Source organism: Pseudophryne corroboree, chromosome 3 (assembly GCF_028390025.1).
Source record: "Pseudophryne corroboree isolate aPseCor3 chromosome 3, aPseCor3.hap2, whole genome shotgun sequence".
NCBI classification, from domain to species: Eukaryota; Metazoa; Chordata; class Amphibia; order Anura; family Myobatrachidae; genus Pseudophryne; species Pseudophryne corroboree.
Window position 1 is genome coordinate 141,794,236 of NC_086446.1, and position 10,298 is coordinate 141,804,533.

The window sequence follows — 10,298 nt, forward strand, 5'->3', positions numbered from 1 at the left end:
TAGTAGTATGTATGTATAAAGAAGAAAGAAAAAAAAACCACGGGTAGGTGGTATACAATTATGGACGGACTGCCGAGTGCGAACACAGAGGTAGCTACAGCCGTGGACTACCGTACTGTACTGTGTCTGCTGCTAATATAGACTGGTTGATAAAGAGATGTAGTAGTAGTATGTATGTATAAAGAAGAAAGAAAAAAAAACCACGGGTAGGTGGTATACAATTATGGACGGACTGCCCAGTGCCGACACAGAGGTAGCTACAGCCGTGGACTACCGTACTGTACTGTGTCTGCTGCTAATATAGACTGGTTGATAAAGAGATGTAGTAGTAGTATGTATGTATAAAGAAGAAAGAAATTTAAACCACGGGTAGGTGGTATACAATTATGGACGGACTGCCGAGTGCCGACACAGAGGTAGCTACAGCCGTGGACTACCGTACTGTACTGTGTCTGCTGCTAATATAGACTGGTTGATAAAGAGATGTAGTAGTAGTATGTATGTATAAAGAAGAAAGAAAAAAAAAACACGGGTAGGTGGTATACAATTATGGACGGACTGCCCAGTGCTGACACAGAGGTAGCTACAGCCGTGGACTACCGTACTGTACTGTGTCTGCTGCTAATATAGACTGGTTGATAAAGAGATGTAGTAGTAGTATGTATGTATAAAGAAGAAAGAAAAAAAAACCACGGGTAGGTGGTATACAATTATGGACGGACTGCCGAATGCCGACACAGAGGTAGCTACAGCCGTGGACTACCGTACTGTACTGTGTCTGCTGCTAATATAGACTGGTTGATAAAGAGATGTAGTAGTAGTATGTATGTATAAAGAAGAAAGAAAAAAAAAACCACGGGTAGGTGGTATACAATTATGGACGGACTGCCCAGTGCCGACACAGAGGTAGCTACAGCCGTGGACTACCGTACTGTACTGTGTCTGCTGCTAATATAGACTGGTTGATAAAGAGATGTAGTAGTAGTATGTATGTATAAAGAAGAAAGAAAAAAAAACCACGGGTAGGTGGTATACAATTATGGACGGACTGCCCAGTGCCGACACAGAGGTAGCTACAGCCGTGGACTACCGTACTGTACTGTGTCTGCTGCTAATATAGACTGGTTGATAAAGAGATGTAGTAGTAGTAGTATGTATGTTTAATATAAAGAAGAAAGAAAAAAAAACCACGGGTAGGTGGTATACAATTATGGACGGACTGCCCAGTGCCGACACTGAGGTAGCTACAGCCGTGGACTACCGTACTGTACTGTGTCTGCTGCTAATATAAACTGGTTGATAAAGAGATGTAGTAGTAGTATGTATGTATAAAGAAGAAAGAAAAAAAAACCACGGGTAGGTGGTATACAATTATGGACGGAATGCCCAGTGCCGACACAGAGGTAGCTACAGCCGTGGACTACCGTACTGTACTGTGTCTGCTGCTAATATAGACTGGTTGATAAAGAGATGTAGTAGTAGTATGTATGTATAAAGAAGAAAGAAAAAAAAACCACGGGTAGGTGGTATACAATTATGGACGGACTGCCGAGTGCCGACACAGAGGTAGCTACAGCCGTGAACTACCGTACTGTGTCTGCTGCGACTGGATGATAAATAATTATATAAAAAATATATATATATCACTACTGCAGCCGGACAGGTATATATTATATAATGACGGACCTGCTGGACACTGTCTGTCAGCAGAATGAGTTTTTTATAGAATAAAAAAAAAAAACACCACACAAGTGAAGTCACACGACGAGTGTTTAACTTTTTCAGGCAATCACAATATAGTATACTATACTACTAACTATACTGGTGGTCAGTGTGGTCAGGTGGTCACTGGTCAGTCACACTGGCAGTGGCACTCCTGCAGCAAAAGTGTGCACTGTTTAATTTTAATAATAATATGTACTCCTGGCTCCTGCTATAACCTATAACTGGCACTGCAGTGCTCCCCAGTCTCCCCCACAATTATAAGATGTGTGAGCTGAGCACAGTCAGATACGAGTGTTTAACTTTTTCAGGCAATCACAATATAGTATACTATACTACTAACTATACTGGTGGTCAGTGTGGTCAGGTCACTGGTCAGTCACACTGGCAGTGGCACTCCTGCAGCAAAAGTGTGCACTGTTTAATTTTAATAATAATATGTACTCCTGGCTCCTGCTATAACCTATAACTGGCACTGCAGTGCTCCCCAGTCTCCCCCACAATTATAAGATGTGTGAGCTGAGCACAGTCAGATATATACATAGATGATGCAGCACACTGGGCTGAGCAGTGCACACAGATATGGTATGTGACTGAGTCACTGTGTATCGTTTTTTTCAGGCAGAGAACGGATATATTAAATAAAACTGCACTGTCTGGTGGTCACTGTGGTCAGTCACTAGTAAACTCTGCACTCTCTACAGTTCTACAGTACTCCTAAGCTCCAGTAAATCAGGTCAATCTCTCTCTCTCTTCTAATCTAAATGGAGAGGACGCCAGCCACGTCCTCTCCCTATCAATCTCAATGCACGTGTGAAAATGGCGGCGACGCGCGGCTCCTTATATAGAATCCGAGTCTCGCGAGAATCCGACAGCGTCATGATGACGTTCGGGCGCGCTCGGGTTAACCGAGCAAGGCGGGAAGATCCGAGTCGTTCGGACCCGTGAAAAAAAACATGAAGTTCGTGCGGGTTCGGATTCAGAGAAACCGAACCCGCTCATCTCTAATATCTACACGGTATAGCCCTGAATTTTCCAATGCGTAGCTCTTTGCAAAAGAGAGATATTGGCAAGGAAAAGCTGTCTTGTACCTTTGCATTTTTCTCGCAAACGAAGGACACTAGAAAGAAAATTTTAAAGCCTCCTGTTAGGCCATCATTTACACGGCATAGCCCTGAATTTTCCAATGCGCAGCTCTTTGCAAAAGAGAGATATTGGCAAGGAAAAGCTGTCTTGTACCTTTGCATTTTTCTCCCAAACGAAGGACACTAGAAAGAAAATTTTAAAGCCTCCTGTTAGGCCATCATCTACATTGCTGTACTCTGCTGCACATGTAAGTGCAAGAGATCCTGAAGCACTCACTCATCATGGGAAAGTACCAATGTGTTTCTTCGTTGGTTGATGGAAGAAACATTTTACAAAAACTCTCCAGATTATTGACTTTTTAAAGTTTTTCTAGGAAACGTTTTAGATGAATGCTTATTAGCCTTTGTCAGTATGGACTTTTGCAAAGTGTCTCTGTGGCGCAATCAGTTAGTGTGCACGGCTATTAACCAAAAGGTTGGTGGTTCAATCCCACCCAGGGACGTAATTGACCTTGTTATCAGATTTTGGTGATCTTTAAGTAGACAAGTCAAAATTTCAAACGCCCTGTTCTGGTGTAGGGTACCTGGCCTTCTCTGATGTAATCAGAGTTAGATTTGATTCAGTGATTTTATAAAAACAGCTAGGAAGCACAATTTAGCAGTGGGTTGCAGAGAAAAAGAAATATGCTGGCAAAAAAAATCCAATTGAGTGATTAAACAGCTCTTAATTTTCTGGCTTTATTTTTATGCTAACAAATTTGTTCTCTGAAAAGTGTCCACAAAGCCAAGTCTCTGATTAACACCTTTGTAAGGATGGTTTTTCACCTATTATAAAATTAAACTTGCTTCATTGGAAAGGCAGCAAGATGCATCCTCATTTCAATGTCTACTGAAATAATACAGGTTGACACCAGGAAACATTAACGCCACTGCATCCTTGCTGCTTTCTCATGTGGAAGTCTGTTTAATGTGAAAACAAGGTGATATCTAATTAGCACACAGGTAAGGAATTAAGAAAATCTTTATTTAAGGGTGAAAATGTTTCTCACAAAATCGTTGCCCCAATGCATCATTGAAATTCAAGCTGGAAAGATGATTTTAATATATCACTTGTACATTTTGTATTGCTCTTCTGGTGACAATGTAGTTTGTTTTTGTCAATTACCATTTTAATAATAGGGTAAAGAAAATTAAGTGGATTTTTAAAAGAAAACAATACTTTCAATATACTATTAAAACAAATTAAAATGGTAAAAGTTATTGTACTTTAATGAAAAATAAAAGAGCAAAAATATCAATCCCAGTTTTGGATTACTTTAATTAACAAAAAAAATGCATATAGCAGAGGATAGTTTTAATCTGCCTACCTCTGGGTTATGGGCCCAGCATGCTTCCATTGCAGTACTCTGCTGCACATGTAAGTGCAAGAGATCCTGAAGCACTCACTCATCATGGGAAAGTACCAATGTGTTTCTTCGTTGGTGGATGGAAGAAACATCTTACAAAAACTCTCCAGATTATTGACTTTTTAAAGTTTTTCTAGGAAACGTTTTAGATGAATGCTTATTAGCCTTTGTCAGTATGTACTTTTGCAAAGTGTCTCTGAGGCGCAATCAGTTAGTGTGTACGGCTATAAACCAAAAGGTTGGTGGTTCAATCCCACCCAGGGACGTAATTGACCTTGTTATCAGATTTTGGTGATCTTTAAGTAGACAAGTCAAAATTTCAAACCCCCTCTTATGGTGTAGGGTACCTGGCCTTCTCTGATGTAATCAGAGTTAGATTTGATTCAGTGATTTTATAAAAACAGCTAGGAAGCACAATTTAGCAGTGAGTTGCAGAGAAAAAGAAATATGCTGGCAAAAAAATCCAATTGAGTGATTAAACAGCTCTTAATTTTCTGGCTTTATTTTTATGCTAACAAATTTGTTCTCTGAAAAGTGTCGACAAAGCCAAGTCTCTGATTAACACCTTTGTAGGGATGGTTTTTCACCTATTACTAAATTAAACTTGCTTCATTGGAAAGGCAGCAAGATGCATCCTCATTTCAATGTCTACTGAAATAATACGGGTTGATACCAGGAAACATTAATGCCACTGCATCCTTGCTGATTTCTCATGTGGAAGTCTGTTTAATGTGAAAACAAGGTGATATCTAATTAGCACACAGGTAAGGAATTAAGAAAATCTTTATTTAAGGGTGAAGATGTTTCTCACAAAATCGTTGCCCCAATGCATCATTGAAATTCAAGCTGGAAAGATGATTTTAATATATCACTTGTACATTTTGTATTGCTCTTCTGGTGACAATGTAGTTTGTTTTTGTCAATTACCATTTTAATAATAGGGTAAAGAAAATTAAGTGGCTTTTTAAAAGAAAACAATACTTTCAATATACTATTAAAACAAATTAAAATGGTAAAAGTTATTGTACTTTAATGAAAAATAAAAGAGCAAAAATATCAATCCCAGTTTTGGATTACTTTAATTAACAAAAAAAAATGCATATAGCAGAGGATAGTTTTAATCTGCCTACCTCTGGGTTATGGGCCCAGCATGCTTCCATTGCAGTACTCTGCTGCACATGTAAGTGCAAGAGATCCTGAAGCACTCACTCATCATGGGAAAGTACCAATGTGTTTCTTCGTTGGTGGATGGAAGAAACATCTTACAAAAACTCTCCAGATTACTGACTTTTTAAAGTTTTTCTAGGAAACGTTTTAGATGAATGCTTATTAGCCTTTGTCAGTATCCACTTTTGCAAAGTGTCTCTGTGGTGCAATCAGTTAGTGTGTTTGGCTACTAACCAAAAGGTTGGTGGTTCAATCCCACCCAGGGATGTAAGTGACCTTGTGATCAGGTTTTGGTGATCTTTAAGTGGACAAGTCAAAATTTCAAACCCCCTGTTATGATGTAAGGTACCTGGCCTTCTCTGATGTAATCAGAGTTAGATTTGATTAAGTGATTTTATAAAAAACAGCTAGGAAGCACAATTTAGCAGTGGGTTGCAGAGAAAAAAAATATGCTGGCAGAAAAATCCAATTGAGTGATTAAACAGCTCTTCATTTTCTGGCTTTATTTTTATGCTAACAAATTTGTTCTCTGAAAAGTGTCCACAAAGCCAAGTCTCTGATGAACACCTATGTAAGGATGGTTTTTCACCTATTACTAAATTAAACTTGCTTCATTGGAAAGGCAGCAAGATGCATCCTCATTTCAATGTCTACTGAAATAATACAGGTTGACACCAGGAAACATTAACGCCACTGCATCCTTGCTGCTTTCTCATGTAGAAGTCTGTTTAATGTGAAAACAAGGTGATATCTAATTAGCACACAGGTAAGGAATTAAGAAAATCTTTATTTAAGGGTGAAGATGTTTCTCACAAAATCGTTGCCCCAATGCATCATTGAAATTCAAGCTGGAAAGATGATTTTAATATATCACTTGTACATTTTGTATTGCTCTTCTGGTGACAATGTAGTTTGTTTTTGTCAATTACCATTTTAATAATAGGGTAAAGAAAATTAAGTGGATTTTTGAAAGAAAACAATACTGTCAATATACTATTAAAACAAATTAAAATGGTAAAAGTTATTGTACTTTAAGTAAACATAAAATAGCTAACATCAATCCCAGTTTTGGATTACTTTAATTAACAAAAAAAATGCATATAGCAGAGGATATTTTCAATCTGCCTACCTCTGGGTAATGGGCCCAGCATGCTTCCATTGCAGTACTCTGCTGCACATGTAAGTGCAAGAGATCCTGAAGCACTCACTCATCATGGGAAAGTACCAATGTGTTTCTTCGTTGGTTGATTTAAGAAAATTCTTACAAAAACTCTCCAGATTATTGACTTTTTAAAGTTTTTCTAGGAAACGTTCTAGATGAATGCTTATTAGCCTTTGTCAGTATGTAATTTTTGCAAAGTGTCTCTGTGGCGCAATCGGTTAGTGTGTCTGGCTACTAACCAAAAGGTTGGTGGTTCAATCCCACCCAGGGACATAATTGACCTTGTGATCAGGTTTTGGTGATCTTTAAGTAGACAAGTCAAAATTTCAAACCCCATTTTATGGTGTAGGGTACCTGGCCTTCTCTGATGTAATCAGAGTTAGATTTGATTCAGTGATTTTATAAAAAACAGCTAGGAAGCACAATTTAGCAATGGATTGCAGAGAAAAAAAATATGCTGGCAGAAAAATCCAATTGAGTGATTAAACAGCTCTTCATTTTCTGGCTTTATTTTTATGCTAACAAATTTGTTCTCTAAAAGTGTCCACAAAGCCAAGTCTCTGATTAACACCTTTGTAGGGATGGTTTTTCACCTATAACTAAATTAAACTTGCTTCATTGGAAAGGCAGCAAGATGCATCCTCATTTCAATGTCTACTGAAATAATACAGGTTGACACCAGGAAACATTAACGCCACTGCATCCTTGCTGCTTTCTCATGTAGAAGTCTGTTTAATGTGAAAACAAGGTGATATCTAATTAGCACACAGGTAAGGAATTAAGAAAATCTTTATTTAAGGGTGAAGATGTTTCTCACAAAATTGTTGCCCCAATGCATCATTGAAATTCAAGCTGGAAAGATGATTTTAATATATCACTTGTACATTTTGTATTGCTCTTCTGGTGACAATGTAGTTTGTTTTTGTCAATTACCCTTTTAATAATAGGGTAAAGAAAATTAAGTGGATTTTTTTAAGAAAACTATAATGTCAATACACTATTAAAACAAATTAAAATGGTAAAAGTTATTGTACTTTAAGTAAAAATAAAAGAGCTAAAATATCAATCCCAGTTTTGGATTACTTTAATTAAAAAAAAATGCATATAGCAGAGGATAGTTTTAATCTGCCTACCTCTGGGTTATGGGCCCAGCATGCTTCCATTGCAGTACTCTGCTGCACATGTAAGTGCAAGAGATCCTGAAGCACTCACTCATCATGGGAAAGTACCAATGTGTTTCTTCGTTGGTTGATCTAAGAAACATCTTACAAAAACTCTCCAGATTATTGACTTTTTAAAGTTTTTCTAGGAAACGTTCTAGATGAATGCTTATTAGCCTTTGTCAGTATCCACTTTTGCAAAGTGTCTCTGTGGTGCAATCAGTTAGTGTGTTTGGCTACTAACCAAAAGGTTGGTGGTTCAATCCCACCCAGGGACATAATTGACCTTGTGATCAGGTTTTGGTGATCTTTAAGTAGACAAGTCAAAATTTCAAACCCCCTTTTATGTTGTAGGGTACCTGGCCTTCTCTGATGTAATCAGAGTTAGATTTGATTCAGTGATTTTATAAAAAACAGCTAGGAAGCACAATTTAGCAGTGGGTTGCAGAGAAAAAGAAATATGCTGGCAAAAAAAATCCAATTGAGTGATTAAACAGCTCTTAATTTTCTGGCTTTATTTTTATGCTAACAAATTTGTTCTCTGAAAAGTGTCCACAAAGCCAAGTCTCTGATTAACACCTTTGTATGGATGGTTTTTAACCTATTACTAAATTAAACTTGCTTCATTGGAAAGGCAGCAAGATGCATCCTCATTTCAATGTCTACTGAAATAATACAGGTTGACACCAGGAAACATTAACGCCACTGCATCCTTGCTGCTTTCTCATGTGGAAGTCTGTTTAATGTGAAAACAAGGTGATATCTAATTAGCACACAGGTAAGGAATTAAGAAAATCTTTATTTAAGGGTGAAAATGTTTCTCACAAAATCGTTGCCCCAATGCATCATTGAAATTCAAGCTGGAAAGATGATTTTAATATATCACTTGTACATTTTGTATTGCTCTTCTGGTGACAATGTAGTTTGTTTTTGTCAATTACCATTTTAATAATAGGGTAAAGAAAATTAAGTGGATTTTTGAAAGAAAACTATACTGTCAATATACTATTAAAACAAATTAAAATGGTAAAAGTTATTGTACTTTAAGTAAAAATAAAAGAGCAAAAATATCAATCCCAGTTTTGATTACTTAAATTAACAAAAAAAAATGCATATAGCAAAGGATAGTTTCAATCTGCCTACCTCTGGGTTATGGGCCCAGCATGCTTCCATTGCAGTACTCTGCTGCACATGTAAGTGCAAGAGATCCTGAAGCACTCACTCATCATGGGAAAGTACCAATGTGTTTCTTGGTTGGTTGATGGGAGAAACATCTTACAAAAACTCTCCAGATTATTGACTTTTTAAAGTTTTTCTAGGAAACGTTCTAGATGTATGCTTATTAGCCTTTGTCAGGATGTACTTTTTACAAAGTGTCTCTGTGGCGCAATCGGTTAGTGTGTCTGGCTACTAACCAAAAGGTTGGTGGTTCAATCCCACCCAGGGACGTAATTGACGTTGTTATCAGATTTTGGTGATCTTTAAGTAGACAAGTCAAAATTTCAAACCCCCTGTTATGGTGTAGGGTACCTGGCCTTCTCTGATGTAATCAGAGTTAGATTTGATTCAGTGATTTTATAAAAACAGATAGGAAGCACAATTTAGCAGTGGGTTGCAGAGAAAAAGAAATATGCTGGCAAAAAAAATCCAATTGAGTGATTAAACAGCTCTTCATTTTCTGGCTTTATTTTTATGCTAACAAATTTGTTCTCTGAAAAGTGTCCACAAAGCCAAGTCTCTGATTAACACCTTTGTAGGGATCGTTTTTCACCTATTACTAAATTAAACTTGCTTCATTGGAAAGGCAGCAAGATGCATCCTCATTTCAATTTCTACTGAAATAATACAGGTTGACACCAGGAAACATTAACGCCACTGCATCCTTGCTGCTTTCTCATGTGGAAGTCTGTTTAATGTGAAAACAAGGTGATATCTAATTAGCACACAGGTAAGGAATTAAGAAAATCTTTATTTAAGGGTGAAGATGTTTCTCACAAAATCGTTGCCCCAATGCATCATTGAAATTCAAGCTGGAAAGATGATTTTAATATATCACTTGTACATTTTGTATTGCTCTTCTGGTGACAATGTAGTTTGTTTTTGTCAATTACCCTTTTAATAATAGGGTAAAGAAAATTAAGTGGATTTTTTAAAGAAAACTATACTGTCAATATACTATTCAAACAAATTAAAATGGTAAAAGTTATTGTACTTTAAGTAAAAATAAAAGAGCCAAAATATCAATCCCAGTTTTGGATTACTTTAACAAAAAAAAATGCATATAGCAGAGGATAGTTTCAATCTGCCTACCGTTGGGTTATGGGCCCAGCATGCTTCCATTGCTGTACTCTGCTGCACATGTAAGTGCAAGAGATCCTGAAGCACTCACTCATCATGGGAAAGTACCAATGTGTTTCTTCGTTGGTTGATGGAAGAAACATCTTACAAAAACTCTCCAGATTATTGACTTTTTAAAGTTTTTCTAGGAAACGTTTTAGATGAATGCTTATTAGCCTTTGTCAGTATGGACTTTTGCAAAGTGTCTCTGTGGCGCAATCAGTTAGTGTGCATGGCTATTAACCAAAAGGTTGGTGGT

General features: G+C 37.3%; 3 non-coding genes across 3 annotated transcripts; all 3 read left to right on the top strand.

Moving 5' to 3' along the window:
* Window positions 1-6,741: 6,741 nt before the first annotated feature.
* Window positions 6,742-6,815, top strand: TRNAS-ACU (transfer RNA serine (anticodon ACU)). The gene has a single exon. It is a non-coding gene; the product is annotated as a tRNA-Ser (tRNA).
* Window positions 6,816-7,906: 1,091 nt separating this feature from the next.
* TRNAS-ACU (transfer RNA serine (anticodon ACU)) lies at window positions 7,907-7,980 on the top strand. The gene has a single exon. It is a non-coding gene; the product is annotated as a tRNA-Ser (tRNA).
* Window positions 7,981-9,077: 1,097 nt separating this feature from the next.
* TRNAS-ACU (transfer RNA serine (anticodon ACU)) lies at window positions 9,078-9,151 on the top strand. Its single transcript has one exon. It is a non-coding gene; the product is annotated as a tRNA-Ser (tRNA).
* The last annotated feature ends 1,147 nt before the right edge of the window (window positions 9,152-10,298 follow it).